The 15,809-nt window shown below is 38.7% G+C and overlaps 1 non-coding gene across 1 annotated transcript; it reads right to left on the bottom strand.

Annotated features, from left to right (window-relative positions):
• Nucleotides 1-2,936: 2,936 nt before the first annotated feature.
• LOC123636148 lies at nucleotides 2,937-3,043 on the bottom strand. Its single transcript, XR_006734358.1, has one exon. It is a non-coding gene; the product is annotated as a U6 spliceosomal RNA (small nuclear RNA).
• Between the last annotated feature and the right edge of the window lie 12,766 nt (nucleotides 3,044-15,809).

The following is a 15,809-nucleotide window of genomic DNA, read 5'->3' as shown; positions in this document are numbered from 1 at the left end:
TAAAATAAACCCAATGTACCATGAGCCAACAAGAACTGGGTTAATATCCTGGGTTTGTTATCTGCATGAATTTATATCATTTAAATCTCAAGGGACTAAAATACATACCTCGCAGAACAGTGGAGGATGAAAGATCATTTATAAATCAGGGAGCCTGAGACAAAATATGTTCTCAACAAATAACTTTTATTATAAGTAATATATAAAGTATATATTTCCAAAGGGTTGTTAAGTGTGGTCACATATTGAATCCCCTCTCCCCTAAAGCATGTATTCAATAATAAATTTACATTAAGAAAGGAGGGTTTTGAAACATGAATTAAGAAAATGGAAATTACATTGAAGGAGCTCCACTTATGGTTAAATATTAGTGCTAGACAATTTTCACATATCACCTCAACTTACCAACTGATCATGCCCTGACTCTGCATTAAAGAAGTCTTCCCTGAAAATGCTACTTTCAAATATTCACTTATTTGGTTCCCCTGCTTTTTTACACTCTTACGCAGTTTGTCATGGTTAAGACTCTGGAACAATGAAAAACATATACTTAAATTTCTTTTCTGAAATATGAGAAAGGCTATTGTGAAAAGGGAAATGGGAAAGAAGAATCTATATGATGCTAGGAAAGGGCATAGGCAGGAGTTTAGGACCTGGAAATTGATTCCTTTGCAATAATCACAGACCATTTAGAATGTTCACGTGTTTCAGGGGAATGCACATTCCAGCTTGAAGACCAGTCTAGAGAATGGAATGGCTTTGCCCAGTATTATCTCGCTCATGGAGGAGCAAAAAGGAAGAACATTAGTATTACAGATACATAAAAGAGATAAAAATGATTCACTCTTATAATAATTAGAACAAGTAACATTTCATTAAGCTTACAAAGTTCATTGTTGTAAATAACCTCATTGGGTCTTCATAACACCACTGTGAAGAAGTTTGGACATTACCAATTTTTTTAAAAAGAGGAAGTTAGGATTCTGAGGTTTCGGAGGCTTCCCTAAGGTCACACAAAATGAAGTGGCTAAAACAGGACACAAACTCGTCTTCTGGTTCTAAAGATGTGCACTAAATAGCAGTTATTACCTGGACAGTGTAAAATCTGACACTATTATAAATGATCATTTTAAATCTTTTACAAAGATTGATTCCTTTAAAACTGTCTAAAAATAGAATTCTCAAGTGTTTTAGTCAAGGAGTGTGTAAAATATATAGATTTGTTTTTTCTCACCACTCGTGTTTTCTTTGAATCATCAGGCTAAAAATTCTACTGCTATTTAGTTTTTAAATCCATATTTATGGAACATGACAGAATTCACACAATGACTAGCAATCGATAACAACACCACAACAATTCAATGGCCAGGACTTTTCTTTTCATATAAAATACTCAATATTTTAGCTTGGGATCTGAAACATTAAGGAAATTGTCTATAGCTATACTACCCTGAATGTGCCCGATCTCATCTGAAACATTAAGGAAGTAATATGCCATTTATGATATTTAACAAGCACTAGTCCTTTAAGTTAATTAGAAATTAAAGCTGATAAATTATTTTCCAAAATATTCCTTCTTAAGATGCTCTTATTTTATGGTTGTTCTTTCATTATGAATAATGAGATTATTTATCTACTGCTAATTAGGGATTTAAGCTATTGTTTTTAGAGGAGATAATCACAGAAAATTTTAACAGTAACAATCTGTGTGCTAAAAATAAAAGCATTTTACCAAACACCATTTTTTATCATTTTACAAAATAATACATTTTATAAAACCATTTCGTAATACCATTTTATAAAGCAGAGGTTTTAAGAATTTTTTTATTGATACATAATATTTCTACATTTTTATGGGGGACATGTGATATTTTGTTATATGCGTAGAATGTGTAAATGATAAAGTCAGGATATTTAGGGTATTTATCACTTAGAGCAGTGGTCCCTAACCTTTTTGGCACCAGGGACCAGTTTCACGGAAGACAATTTTTCCACAGATGGGGGTGGTATGGGGGGTGGCAGAGCTCTGCGGACGGGTCCCTAACAGGCCACGGACCAGTACCAGTCTGCAGCCTGGGGGTTGGGGACCGTAGACTTAGAGGATTTATCCTTTCTATGTCTTGGAAACATTTCAAGTTCTTTCTTCTAGCTATTTTGAAACTTACAGTACATTGCTGTTAACTATGGTCACCCTACTCAAAACGGAAGTTTTAAGAAGTATTTTCTGGTATATAATGACTAATAGAATGCATCTTCTATGTGGGAAAGCCTCCAAGGTACATACCCTATGTCACATGGAAGGCCCCTTTTGGGGACATGGAAAACTGATTGCATCCCATCACAGCTAACTGACAAAGGAATTAAAGATTGTTTCCTTTCCATGAAAGTCAGTGTCTTGTCATGAAAGGCAAGGTAGGGGATGTTTTTCGTACTACAGCATATACATTTAAAGAATGAAAAATATATAGGAAATTACAGTCCATTGCTAAAGAGATGATCACCCAAATTAGAAACATTCATCAAAAACTCTAGGTGTATGGAGTTCCTTCACTTTAAAAATCATTTTTTAAGCCAAGAATGTAAGTAGGAGACTATCCCTTGATGAGTATATTGGAAAATAGATTTACAAAAAATATGCAAATGTTTCCAACTTTAGAAATGGAAAACAATCACAGAAAATGATTAAATAGAAGCATAAAATGAGAAGTGTTTTCAAAACTCTGGCCCAAGGACAAGTGTCATTTACTAGTAAAAGGTGAAATAAGAAAGAAAAAGGATGGCCCAGTGAGTTTTTCACAATGCTCTTTTTAAAAATCCGATAAGTAAATTCCAAGATGATGTATTTCTTTTACTTTTAATTTATAAAAAAAAAAGTTTATTTGGTTCATGGCTCTGGAGGCTGAAAAGTCCAAAAGCATGGTGCTGACATCTGGTGAAAAAATATGGAACACTTCAGGAATTTGTGTGTCATCCTTGTGCAGGGACCACGCTAATCTTCTCTGTATTGTTCTAATTTTAGTATATATGCTGCCGAAGTGGGCATGAAGATGATGTATTTCTTTCCTTTTTGTTTCACTGGTATTAAAATACTCTTTTATATGGGATGATAATGGTATTAAATGATGATAGTTCTTTTAACCCAATGATCTACCTTGACAAAAACAAGCCAGCCTTTTTATGTGGGCCTTCCTCTATCTCATAGTTACATATTGAATACCAAAGGCTGGAACCATGTAGGATCTGAGGATGGAGAAGGCAAGCAGAGGAGAACAACGTCTTTCTAATGTCTTTCAATACACTTTTTTTCTTTTTTTCCCCAGATTTATTGATGTATAACTGGCAAATAAAAATTTATATATATTTAAGACATATAAGATTTTTTTTTTATTTCAAAGTATTATGGGGGTACAAATATTTTTGGTTACATGGATCATGTAATCAATACACTTTTAATGAAATTCAAATTTCTCACCTTGCCCTAAGAGTTCCCACATGGCCTTCTGCCTGCCCACCTGTGTGATGTCATCTCCTCCCACCCTCCCATCAGTCACTAAGCTCCAGCCACAATGGCCTCTTTCTCTTTCTCGAGAGCCACATGTCCTTGCCTTGTGGTCTCTGCACTCACAGTTCTTTGCTTGTTATTGTTCCTCATAGCTCTTCAGGTGGCTGACTCCTTCTCACCCTTTCCTTCTCAGCTCCCTTGCTCATCTAATCTAAAGCAGCCCCTTCTCTCTGCTAGTCACGTTCTAACAAACCAGCTTATTTCATTCATTTTACTAAGTACTAATTTTACTATCTGTTTATTTCTAACTTATGATCTATCTGGTGTTTGGCAATAAATAGTTATTGGGCACCATTTATTGAAAAGAAGGAAGGAAGGTAGAGGGAAGGAGAGAGCAACTAGATTTTAAAAAGAGAAAGAAAAGTCAATTGATTCTGGCCATAGTATGAGCTTAGGAATATTTTGATTATGTTTTTATTCGATAATTATCTCTGAACTCCTCCAGAATGAAAATTTTGCAAGTGCAAAGACCCTGTTGCTTTTTCACTATTGCATTTCCAATGTCCAAAATAGGGCCTGATATAAAGCACTAAATAAATGATGAGCTCATTTAGGAAATCCTGTGAAATATTATTGAGGCAAGAAGATTTTGAATAACAAAAAGTATTTTTTCTAGATTTTGAATTTGAAAATATATGAAAAAGAAAATTATACATAATGCTAAATCAGGCCCAGTAAACACTTCTATGGCAATGTTTAAAATAATATGTTATTTCTTAAGAATTGCTCAGATTATTCACTCACCCCATATTGAACTAATAAAGAGAAGAATGTTTATTAGCACCTAATCTGGCCCAGGGACTGTGCTCAGCATTTTCACCTATATTATCTCACTGGGTCTTCATAACAGCTAAATCATGTCTGTTTCAAAGATATAGCAGGGTGTCTTGGCTGGGTGAATATCCGAGGAAGTAAAATTAGGAACAGTCCTATCATGTCCAGGAAGGCTGTAGGGCATAGAGGCTCTTGGCAAATGGAATTAGCGGATGTATTTCCCCCACAGTGTCCATTTATAGCCACTGATCCACACAGGAGCTGAGATGTCCTCTGGGTGACCGGTCAGTTACTGAATTTCAAGTATATATGAACATGTTTAACAGTCGTGTGGCCCCAACAGATGCCATCTTTTAGGTAACAAAATGCAGCCCCTCAGAGTGACATTGCCACAAGGAAGGAAGAAGTCTGGAATTATAGGCTAAATTTAATATGGCTTGTTCTTCAGAGGGACATGCTAGTTTCTTCTGGGCATCAGTATGGTGCTGGAAATAGTATTTTCTCTCTCTCAGCTGCTCTCTTGGTTTGTTTGCACCTTAGGGAGAAACAGGCTGTGTATCAGCCAGGGTTACAGTTCCAGATCATAGAAACTACTTTAAGCAGAAAGTGATTTTTCTTTTTTGAGACAGAGTCTTGCTTTGTTACTTGGGCTGAAGTGCAGTGGTGTCATCATAGCTCATGGCAGCTTCAAACTCCTGGACTCAAGTGCTCCTCCTGCCTTAGCCTCCTGAGTAGCTGGGACTACAGGCATGCACCACCATGGCCAGCTAATAATTTTTCTGTTTTTTGTAGAGATGGGGTCTCGTCATATTGCCCAGGCTAATCTCAAACTCCTGGCCTCAAGTGGTCCTCCTGCCTCAGCTTCCCAGGCATGAGCCACTGCATCCAGCTAAGCAGAAAGTAATTTAACACAGATGCTTCAAAAGTGTTGGAAGGACTAGAGGAACTAGCATGAGACTGAGTTTCCAGCAATGACATCCTGAACAATACTGTAAAACTGGCCTGTCAAGGGTATTGTTTGATGAACCTGTTCATGGTTCATCATACCTTGAATACAACAAGGAGGCATCAGTAAGTTGCTGGAAGCAGAATACCCCACCTCATCTATAAGCCAAGGAGTCGGAAGATGCCACCGCCCCTGCTGGCTCCAGCTCCACTTTGCCTCAGCCATGATCCATGCCAGCAAAACAAATGCTCCATGCTTTGGCTCTTGACACCACAAAGCCACAGATCCTGTCACCCGTACTACAGAAAATCCTAATGTTTCTGTGACCATGTTTGTCAGCAAAAATGGCAAAAGCAGGAGAGGAGCAGCCTTCCTGTCATGCTTGTCTTCTGCATCTTGTGTAGGTGTCTTTTCTTGGAGAAGCTAGGTCACACGGGAAACCTGAGCTGTAAAGAGTCTGAGAAATGTTGTTTGTAATGTTTTACCCTCTAGAGCGCAGGGAACCAGTCTGCAACATCTGCTGTAGACTATACATGTGCATTGAAAGTTATGTCTCTGGATGCTGAAGTACCTTGGAGCATAAGAAATTTCGCTGTGCCACAGCAATAAATAGTTTTTTGGGGACTCAATCTAGTTTTGGGAACTTCCTCAACTAAACACACAAGGGGAATTATCTTTCTTGTTTTGTAAGAATGACAGCAGAGATCCCTGGCATAGAGAGGCTGAGGTGGCATTTCAGGTCCCCTACTAACACCTGAGTGGCAGAAAAAGCATTGAGGACAAAAGGTCCTTCTTGGGACAGCAACCACAAGGAATTGTCAGTCTTAAAGCCATGGGCTCTAAACCAAGGCTGATTCATGTAAGCTCCCTTAGAGTCATGGAAAGAACTGGGGACCAGGAATTATCATCCTAATATTAAAAAGGAAGAGGTGAAAGTTCTCAAGGCATACCCTTGAATTTATCTGAATTCATATGTATTTTCTGGTTATATTGATCAGGAAGATGGAGCTTAGAACAAATAATTGACTTGCTAGCAGTGGTCCCCAAACTTTTGGGCACAAGGGAATGGTTTCACGGAAGACAGGGATTTCCATGGACGGGGGAAGGTGGGGAGGCAGAGCTCAGGCTGTGATGTGAGAGATGGGGAGTGGCTGCTGCCCAGTTCATGACAGGCTACACACTGGTCCCCATCCGTGGCATGGGGATTGGGGACCACAGAAGGTGGAGCTACAATTTGGCTCTCTCCAAAGTGGATAATATTTGTATCAGGGTACTTTTGGTTGAAAGCAACAGAATATCTTGCCTCAAATTCCATTAAGCAACAAAGACATTTGTGACCCCTCATAATAAGAAGTCTTGAGGTCCCATGGGCAGGATGGCAAAGCTCCAGCTCTGCTTCTCTAATTCCTTTAGCTCTTCCTTGCTCAGATGCTGGAGACAGTGTGGCTGTCATGGGTCCAGGCATCATGTCCAAGCATGATGATGGCATTTAGGAGAAAGGGGTCACTTTCATCTTTGGATTTCTTAAGACCATGGAAGCTTTTTGCCATAGTCCTCCGCAGACTTTTTGTCATATTTCATTCACCAGAACCAATCCTCTCTGTAAACCTCTCCGTGGAAAAAGATATGAGATGATGGTGGTTGGCTACACTAATTAGGATTCCCTCACTGGAGCGGGGAGTGGAGTTAACTTCCCCTGAAGCACATGGCTGTGTGAAGAAGTGGTGGTTACCAAAACAAAATCAGAGATATGCTAGAAAGGAGGAAGATGAAGGTCATGGAGTTTGGGTAGGCAAGAAATGGTGTCTTCTGCAACCTCTCTATTAAATAAGTAACTATTTTCCTTGGGGGAAAAATTATGAGAAAATTACTCCTGTTAGGACATGGTTGATATACTGAGGAATGAGAGACCACCTAAACGCTAGAGGAAAAGAGGGGAAGTAAGAAAAGATTGAGAGAAAAGATGGGTTATTCCAAAAGCCAGGACACAGAGGGAATCCATTGTACAACAGGCACAACAAAAGTGCTTGCACCAAAAGTGCTAACTCTGATAGAAGTTTTTATGAGATTGTCCTCTGAAAAGGAGGCATGGCACAAAGAATTCAAGATTCAGAGAGATATGGGAGCCCAGCTGGAGAGTGTCTTAAGAGAGAGAGGGAACAAAGTGACAGGTGAGGAAAAGAGAGGAAAGAAAGGGATGAGAAGACCTGCTGGCCTGTCATTAGGCAGGCAAGGCGCTGTTGCTGGGATACCTTGTTCAAGTGCTGCCGGGAATTACAGTCCCTGGCAGCTGGGTTCTGAAGAGAAGGAGTGGCTCTTAAATAGCTGACATCCTTTGTGTCTGTGGTTATTAAAAATACAATTTAATGACTAGGGAATTCAGCAGAGCAGCAATTCCGAGGCTATAGCCTTGTGCTGACCGCCTACTGAGAGGTTTCCCACTCCTCTTTCCTCCTGGCTGACTTTGAAACTGCAGAATCTGAGTGTGCTCTGCACAAGGGACAGGGGCTCAACGTCACAATTAATAGCACTGTGGTTGCTCTGAAACTTTGCCCAGACTGTCTTAGTCACTGGACCATAAACAACTGCTGTGGTCCTTTGGAATGCTTTCTAGGGATGTCACTGTACAGATGCTTTCCAGGAACACTTTCAAGCCTCAGATTTTTATCTCCTGTTATGTTGCACATAAGGCTTAAGTTTATAGTAACTGACGGCATTATAAGCAGATGTACAGTGATCTATGAATGTATTAATATATACCAGCTTTATAGATATTTTATGATCTAAATACCATGTGTATAACAGGTGGCTATCTGGTGTTTGATTTAAATAAAGCTGACTTATTTAAGCATAATGCTATAAAAAGGAGAAAAAAGCTAGCCCTCTTTTGGTGCCTGCTTAACCTATCATTTTTTGACTCTCTGATGGCCATATATATGTTCCAATTGCTGATGCCCCATTGCGATTCCATATTTTGTAACCTTTTAGACTCTGAACATTGATTCAATATCTTGGTCTCATTCTCAATTCTCCACTCAAAATATTCTTCTAATTCCAGCTCCCATGAATTCCTATAAAAGAAATCTCCTGTAACAGCCTAGCTGTGCTGGCTTCAGCTCCAGACCTCATGAAGAAGGATCAGATAGCTAGTATAAATCCAACCGGCAACATTTCTTTGCTCTATAAGAGCCAAATGCTGAATGTGGTCAGCTGATGTCTCATGCTGATTGTATTTTGAATGTATTTAGATTAATATAGAAACACGTTTCCCTCATGAGCCTGGGCGGAAAGCAGGGAAGATGTTGGCTTCCCTTTTGAAAGACCAAGATTCATTATCAGGAGAAGAAAGCATAGGTACAGGGCATCAAGAATGATAGATGTCTACTATAATCAACCACATAAAAGTTTCAGGAATTTAATGGGATATCAGCCCAAAGTGTTTACATTTCCACTTGTGTAGTGACTTTCTATAATTTTATGTTGCCTCAGCATTCATTTTGAATATAGATTTAACTTTCTTATGTCAGAAGTGGGCTTAGTTACCTTTGACAAAATTTCTAGTTCTCTGCCTTCTCCCAGTTCCTTAATGTGGGTGATACAGATGTTTGCCTTATACAAGCACCTCCTGTGATCACCTTCCTATGAGGCAGCTAGATACAGCCTAGTAGACTCTCCCCACCGACTCTCACACCCCACATTGACTATGCGGATACCCTGCAGCAACCATCTCTCAGTCATAGCATGATCCCATGGAACTTGTGCTGGTTGGTCGAAATCCACCAATTAGAGCTCCCTGTGGAAAACCTGCTTGGATAACATCTTGGACTCCAATAAAGCCTTCAGCCCACAGGTCCCTCTTTCTCTCTTTTGCTCCCCACTGCTGGTTGAATGTGTGTGTCTTGAATAGCTCCCCACTTCCCATTGGCCCTGTGAGGCATGCAGCCCTCTTCTCTCTGATCTGTGGATAATTAATTACATCTGTTATTTTATAGGTTTTGTTGAGTTGCCACCTCTGTGTCTTCCCTGATGGACATACCTGAACTTAACTTCTTTCCTGGTCAGGGCTCTCCTAAAGAGTGTCTACCTTGGTAGGAATAAACTGGACACAGGTCAGACAAGAGCCACAAGGTGTCTATCAGTATAAACAAATTTCCTGTGAGAGGGACACTGGTCATGGGTCAGATACTGAGGCATTAGGCTTGTCTGCCAGGATAAAGATGTGTCTTGTGAAAGACACATTGTAAACATCCATAACCAAATTCCCAGAGCCCTGTCAAGGCAGGGCTACAGTTTACCGCTACTCTTGTGAGACAGACCTCAAGACCTCTGCATTTTGTTAGAAAACAAAATACAGCACCCTATAATTAAATTTTTGAATCTTGAAGTAAAATTTCAGATCATGGGGTCCAGAAACCCTAGATACTTTTTACAGTATATCTCAACAATCTCACCTTTCTTCTTTGTTATTTTAATTATGTATCTAAGAAAGGCATTATATTTAACTGACTTAAAAAGTAAAAATCATGTCACACTCTTTGGATTAATCAATATTGACTTATTCCTAAATTACAGCATCTAGGAGGGTCTCTGCTGCATCCTGTTCCAAGATACACAAATATACCAATTCCACTGCTTGCTTAGTTGGAATAATTCTATAAAATGCAAAACACCATCAAACATACCAAAGGAAGAAGAACTAAAGACCTAAAGTTTAATATACAAAAGAATCTTCTGAACAGGAGTATGAGACTCAATGGAACATGTGATTACATATCAGCATATAACAGTATAACAGGTAATACTTAACTGCAAAGAAATAATTTACTGATAGTAGGGTATTATCATGCAGAAATTGTATTTCTGATTAGAGAACAAATACCATGTGTTCACCTGATCCACAAACAGTCCAGTTTTGCACACCAGGCACGTGGCCTGCTACACGCATGGCAGCACTCAATTTGGAAAATGCTATGCTGCTTGACAACATCTCCAGATCTGCTCAATAAGAGTGGAAGAGATTTCCAATCACATGTAGTCTTGACAATCCCTTTTGCACACGTAAGAAACAATACCAATGGCCCTGTCATCCTTTTCTCCCACAAATACTCAGGGCAGACAAGGGTTTAGGGGATAATGAGGTTTGTGATTTCAGCTACTCCTGGTTCGCATCCTGTATGCTTGTAGAGGCTCAACGGACTTCTCTGAAAGGTGAAGATCTAGGGATAAAAAACTCGCAGATACTTATTTAGTTAATAAAGCAGAATGCTTTCGTTTCTCTTGTTTTCTTAGAATCCACACCTGGTTATGAATCTGTGTTTTCAAGGCCTATACCAATTAATTTTATTGTTGTTTGTGATTTCAGTTCTACAGTTCTTTGAATACTAACAGCCTTATTTCCTAGTACAGAGATGTTTCTGCTTTTGTCAAAGCTTATAAAAAAAAGAGAGAATAACAGTCATGAATGGTTATGCAGACAAGGTTAGGGGTGTGCACAATTAACTAGAATTTTGAAAAGTTCCTAAGATGCCAAAGTGATAAAATCAAAAGTACTGATGACACAGTTTGGAGAGGATGGAGGAAGAGATCATGAATTTTTGCATTATGGAAATATTTTTCTCCTCTGGTCTGTGAAAGTATAGGTGCAATGCTTGGCACAAAGTAGGTGCTCAATAAGTAGATATTACATGTTGAATGAATGAAAAATAAAAACATGATGAGGGTAGGATAATTTAATTTTCTACTAATAATGTCTGAGTAAAAATGATGGAACAGGGAGGAAGCACATAATTTCCCTCTAGTACTTAATTGAATGAGAAAAGAAATGCTTATTCAATAAAATAAGCAAACAGATGCTAGCCAAAAAAAAAAAAAAATCATCAGAATCAGAAACCTAACAGAGGCTTGGGGACCAACCCACCATTCCCTATGAATATCCCCCAGCAGTGGCTTAGACTGTGACAACCACATGGGAACAGGACAACACAAGGGAACAGCTGTGTTACAGGCTCTCAGTGCATCTGCCCATCTTCCTTTGGGTCAATCCTCCAGAGTGAGACACAAGTGCTGTCTAGGGACCTCTCCTTATTCTCACTAAGCAGGAGGCTTCTCAACAAAGGAGAAGGGGTGCACCACAAACCTATCTTGCCTGAGCTGAGAGAAGAGGTTTCAGATGAGAAGAAACCAGCAAAAGAATTCTGGCAACCTAATTTGACGCCCTTAAGTGATCACAATAGGTCCACAGCAACAGACTCCAACCAAAAGGAAATTGTTGAAATGCCAGAACTGGAATTCAGAATATGGGTGGCAAGTAAGATAAATGAGATAGAAGAGAAGGTAAAAAGCAATGGGAAAATAAAAAAAAAAAAAAATTTCAGGAGATGAATGAAAAAAAATTAAAAACTCGCTAAAGAGATAGATAACAGAAGAAAGGATATAACAGAATTTAAAGAAATGAAAGAGTCATTTAGGGAATTACAAAATATAGCAGCAAGCTTTAACAATAGGCTAGATTAAGCAGAGAAAGGATTTCAGGGCTTAAAGATAAGGCTTTCAGATTAACCCAGTCAGTCAAAGGTGTACAAACATAAATAAAGAAGAATAAGCAATCACTCAGAGAACTATGGGACTCTCTGAAGTGAGCCAATATACAAATTATCTCAGAGGGAGAATAAGAAAAAACAAAAAGCATGGAAAACCTCTTTGAGAGAATTATTGAGGAGAAAAAACACATAGCACGAGAGGGAAAACAAAACAACAAGATACCACCCAATATGATGAACAGAACAGCATCCTAAATACCAGTACTAACACTGAATGTGAACGGACTGAATGCCCCACTTAAAAGACATAGACTTGCTGAATGGATGAAAAATCACAACCTAAGTATTTGTCGTCTTCAAAAACACATCTAACTCACAAGGACTTGCAAAGACTCAAGGTAAAGCAATAGAAAAAAAAATTCCATGCAAATGGAAACCAAAAGCGAGCAGGTACAGCCATGATCATACCAGATAAAATAGACTTTAAATCAAGGATGGTTAAAAAAAAAGACAAAAATGGTCATTATATAATGGTAAAGGGAGCAATTCAACAAGAAGACATAACAATCCTAAATATATATGCACCTAACACATCAGCTCCCAGTTTCATAAAGTAACTTCTTCTAAGCAAAGAAATAAATAGTAACATCTTAATAACTGGGTCAACACCCACTGAGAGTACAAGACAGATCACTGAGGCAGAAAATGGATTGAAGCTAGAAACACTTAGAGGCAGTATCTGGTAGTATTTTCATACTTCTGTAGAATATAGAATATTGTTTTCACTTTTGAGCCTTTGGCTGAAATGCCGATAAACAAAAACAAAAGTTTTGCTCTTTAATCTTTTCCTATACACATGCACAGAGAAATGTTGGCTATTGCGTTCATTCCAGGGCTAGAGGAATGTAGACCAGATTTTTTATTACACACTTTACAAAACTTCCTATTTTATTAATATTTATGATGAGCATGTATCCTGTGTTACAAATTAACATCATTATTCTAAAGTTCTTCTACAGATTATAGAAACAATTTTTCCTAAATTGTTTATATACTATACATAAAGTAATAGCAATTATTTATAATATACTTCAAGGAATCCTGGAAAAGACAAAGGACCTGTGTTCCATTTTCTGTTTGTGCCAGATGTTTGATGTTACCTTGGGCAAGTCATTAATCTGATTGTCCCTCATTTTCTTAACCTGTCAAATGAGGAGATATTACTACCCATATTTTATAGAAGAGGAAACATGCTTGGAGAGGTTAAGTAATTTGTCCAAAAGCATAGCAAACTTCCTGATTCAAGGCATTATGACTTTCCCATCACACCATGTGTTGAAATAAAATAAATTAATGCATAAGAAAGTGCTTTTCAAAGAAAAACTGGCCATACAAGTCTATACTATCAGTTGTGTGGTGGCATTAATGACAATAGGATTTAGAAGTAATTTCATGTTTCTTTCCTCTAGCTCAATGGTCCCCAACCTTTTTGGCAGCAGGGACCAGTTTCATGGGAGCGGTGGTAAATACAGATGAAGCAGCCGGGAGCGGTGGCTCACGCCTGTAACCCTAGCACCCTGGGAGGCAGAGGCCCGAGGATTCGCTTGAGCTCAGGAGTTGGAAAGCAACCTGAGCAAGAGTGGGACCCCTGTCTCTATTAAAAATAGAAAAATTTGCTGGGCACTGTGGAGCCAGCCTGTAGGTCCAGCTACGTGGGAGGCTGAGGCAGGAGGATCGCTTGAGCACAGGAGTTGGAGGTTGCAATGAGCTACAGTGAGTGACGCCACTGCACTCTCACTCTACTCAGGACGACAGAATGAGACTCCGTCTCAAAAAAGCAAAAAACAAAAACAGATGAATCTTACCTCCTGCTGTTTGGCTCCCCTCCCACCATCCACCCCTGGATAAGTTTCATGGAAGACAATTTTTCCACGGCGTGGGGCGGTGTGGGACAGAGCTCCGCGACCTGGTCCCTAACAGGCACAGAGCAGGCTGTCCGCAGCCTGGAGGGTTGGGGACTGCAGCTCAAGGTTATTTATTTATTTATTTATTTATTTATTTTAAAGTAATGCCAAATGCAAGCTTTTATTGCAATGCAAAGAGTGTACTTGCCTATCTACTTTATGGCATTTTATGTTCTAATGGAATTCTTTGGGCTGAATGCTAGTAAGAAATACAGATGAAAGCAGACACCTCTGCTTTTAACCATGTAACAGAGGCTGCATTATTTGTCTTCCTTCTCCTTTATGTTGCATTTAAAATATTTGATGATCACAGACAGCAGCAAAGATATACTCATAGGCATGGGGAAAATGATGGCTTTTTCTCTTCCTTTTTTGCCCCACAAGTGATGCCCCATAGTAGTTGGTTCACCTAACAGGAAGAAAGGCAAATGAAGTTTATTAATACATCAGTACATGGAATGGAAACAAAACAAAACAAAACAAAACAAGCCACCAGGAAGAAGGCGTCCAGAAGAAACATTATAATAGGACATTTATTAAATAAATGTGAGTTCGAACATATCTCATCCCCGAAAATCAAGTTAAGACATACAGCCCTGATGCGCTTGCTATTTCTGAGCCAGTTCCTGTCTAGCTTTCCTGAAGCTATCCAGACAGCGCGAGGTTAAGATCTTGCCAGTGCTGCAAGAAACAAAACAAAACATGAACAACAAAACTCTTTCTTTGTACGATTTAAAATTTTTTGTTGCTTGACTCATTTGTTCAACAACTACTTATTAAGTTCCTACTCTGTGTCAGCTACTAAGTTAGATAAAATGTTAATACCTTCAACAAGGCATTCTGCGGGTTGCTAATGGGTATTCAAATATTCATAAGACTTATGGGTGAGGGCTTTCTTGGATCACCTAAGCAACAGAAGGCTAGGCTGGCCTGACCTCAGGTTTGGCTACATCCAGGGACTTGACTGGTATTCTCTCTCTCTTCCTTGCTCTCACTCTTCCTTTCTTTGTTTCCATCTTAATATCTCCTCTCTATTTCTCTCTGCATATTAACTTTGTTCTACCAAGCTACTTATTCCCACAAGCATACAACTACGGCCACAGAAATCTCTGGACTTACAACCTTACAGATTTATTTCTGAAGAAGACAGCAAGCTTCCCACAACCAGTTTCAGTTAATTGAAAGACTCCTACTGGACCTGAGCATGTGCCCAACTTTGGATCAGGTGGTTGGGTACAGCTATTAGCCCACTCATGGTCATCTGTCCACCCCCGTGGCTGGGAAGGTAGGGTCTGCTATAAGAGTATGCCATAGGGAGAGGAGATGGGTACAGTGTTATGTAAAGAACTTAGCCACTGCAAAGACAACATTTCAGTGTGCTATTGCAAGTTATTCCATAAGAAAAACCATCTAAAATTATACATTGTCTACTTAAAAACAGATATAATTTCAACTAAAAGAGTGTAAAGCACATGGTCAGAAAACCTAAAAATGAAGAAATAAAATAGCCAGAAACAATTTAAAAATATTTAACCAGCTTCCTTTAATTATCAAGGCTCAGCTTAAACCTAACTTCTTTGTAAAGTTATCTACTTGACCTCCAAGACTGATTAGGTTCTCCTTGTTATACAGCCTTGCAGTACTAGCACTTCTCTTCTCTCATAGTTGCCACATGGAAATTAATTATTTGATTAAAATTTTTCCTCTGATGAGATTGTAACCTTCATGAGAGCAGGGACATATCCAGAGTCTAACATAATGCCTGACACACAGTAAACACTCGATAGATGTCAATTTAATGAATATAATGAGATGGAAAAAAATAAGATATTAATTTTGCATTCAAAATTTCTAAGTATTTTTTTAAATGGATAATTTTCCATTTAAAATTATCCATTATCTAGGATCATAAAAAAGGAAATTCTTTCATAAACTGGTAAAACTGTAGATTGATGCCATATTTCTGGAGGATAATTTGGCAATTGGATCTAGACTTCAAATGTGTTCAGAGCCTCTGAATTTTA

Source organism: Lemur catta, chromosome 3 (genome assembly GCF_020740605.2).
Source record: "Lemur catta isolate mLemCat1 chromosome 3, mLemCat1.pri, whole genome shotgun sequence".
Lineage (NCBI taxonomy): Eukaryota > Metazoa > Chordata > Mammalia > Primates > Lemuridae > Lemur > Lemur catta.
The sequence above is the reverse complement of the archived record's forward strand: the minus strand, read 5'-3'. Positions and strand labels throughout refer to the sequence as shown.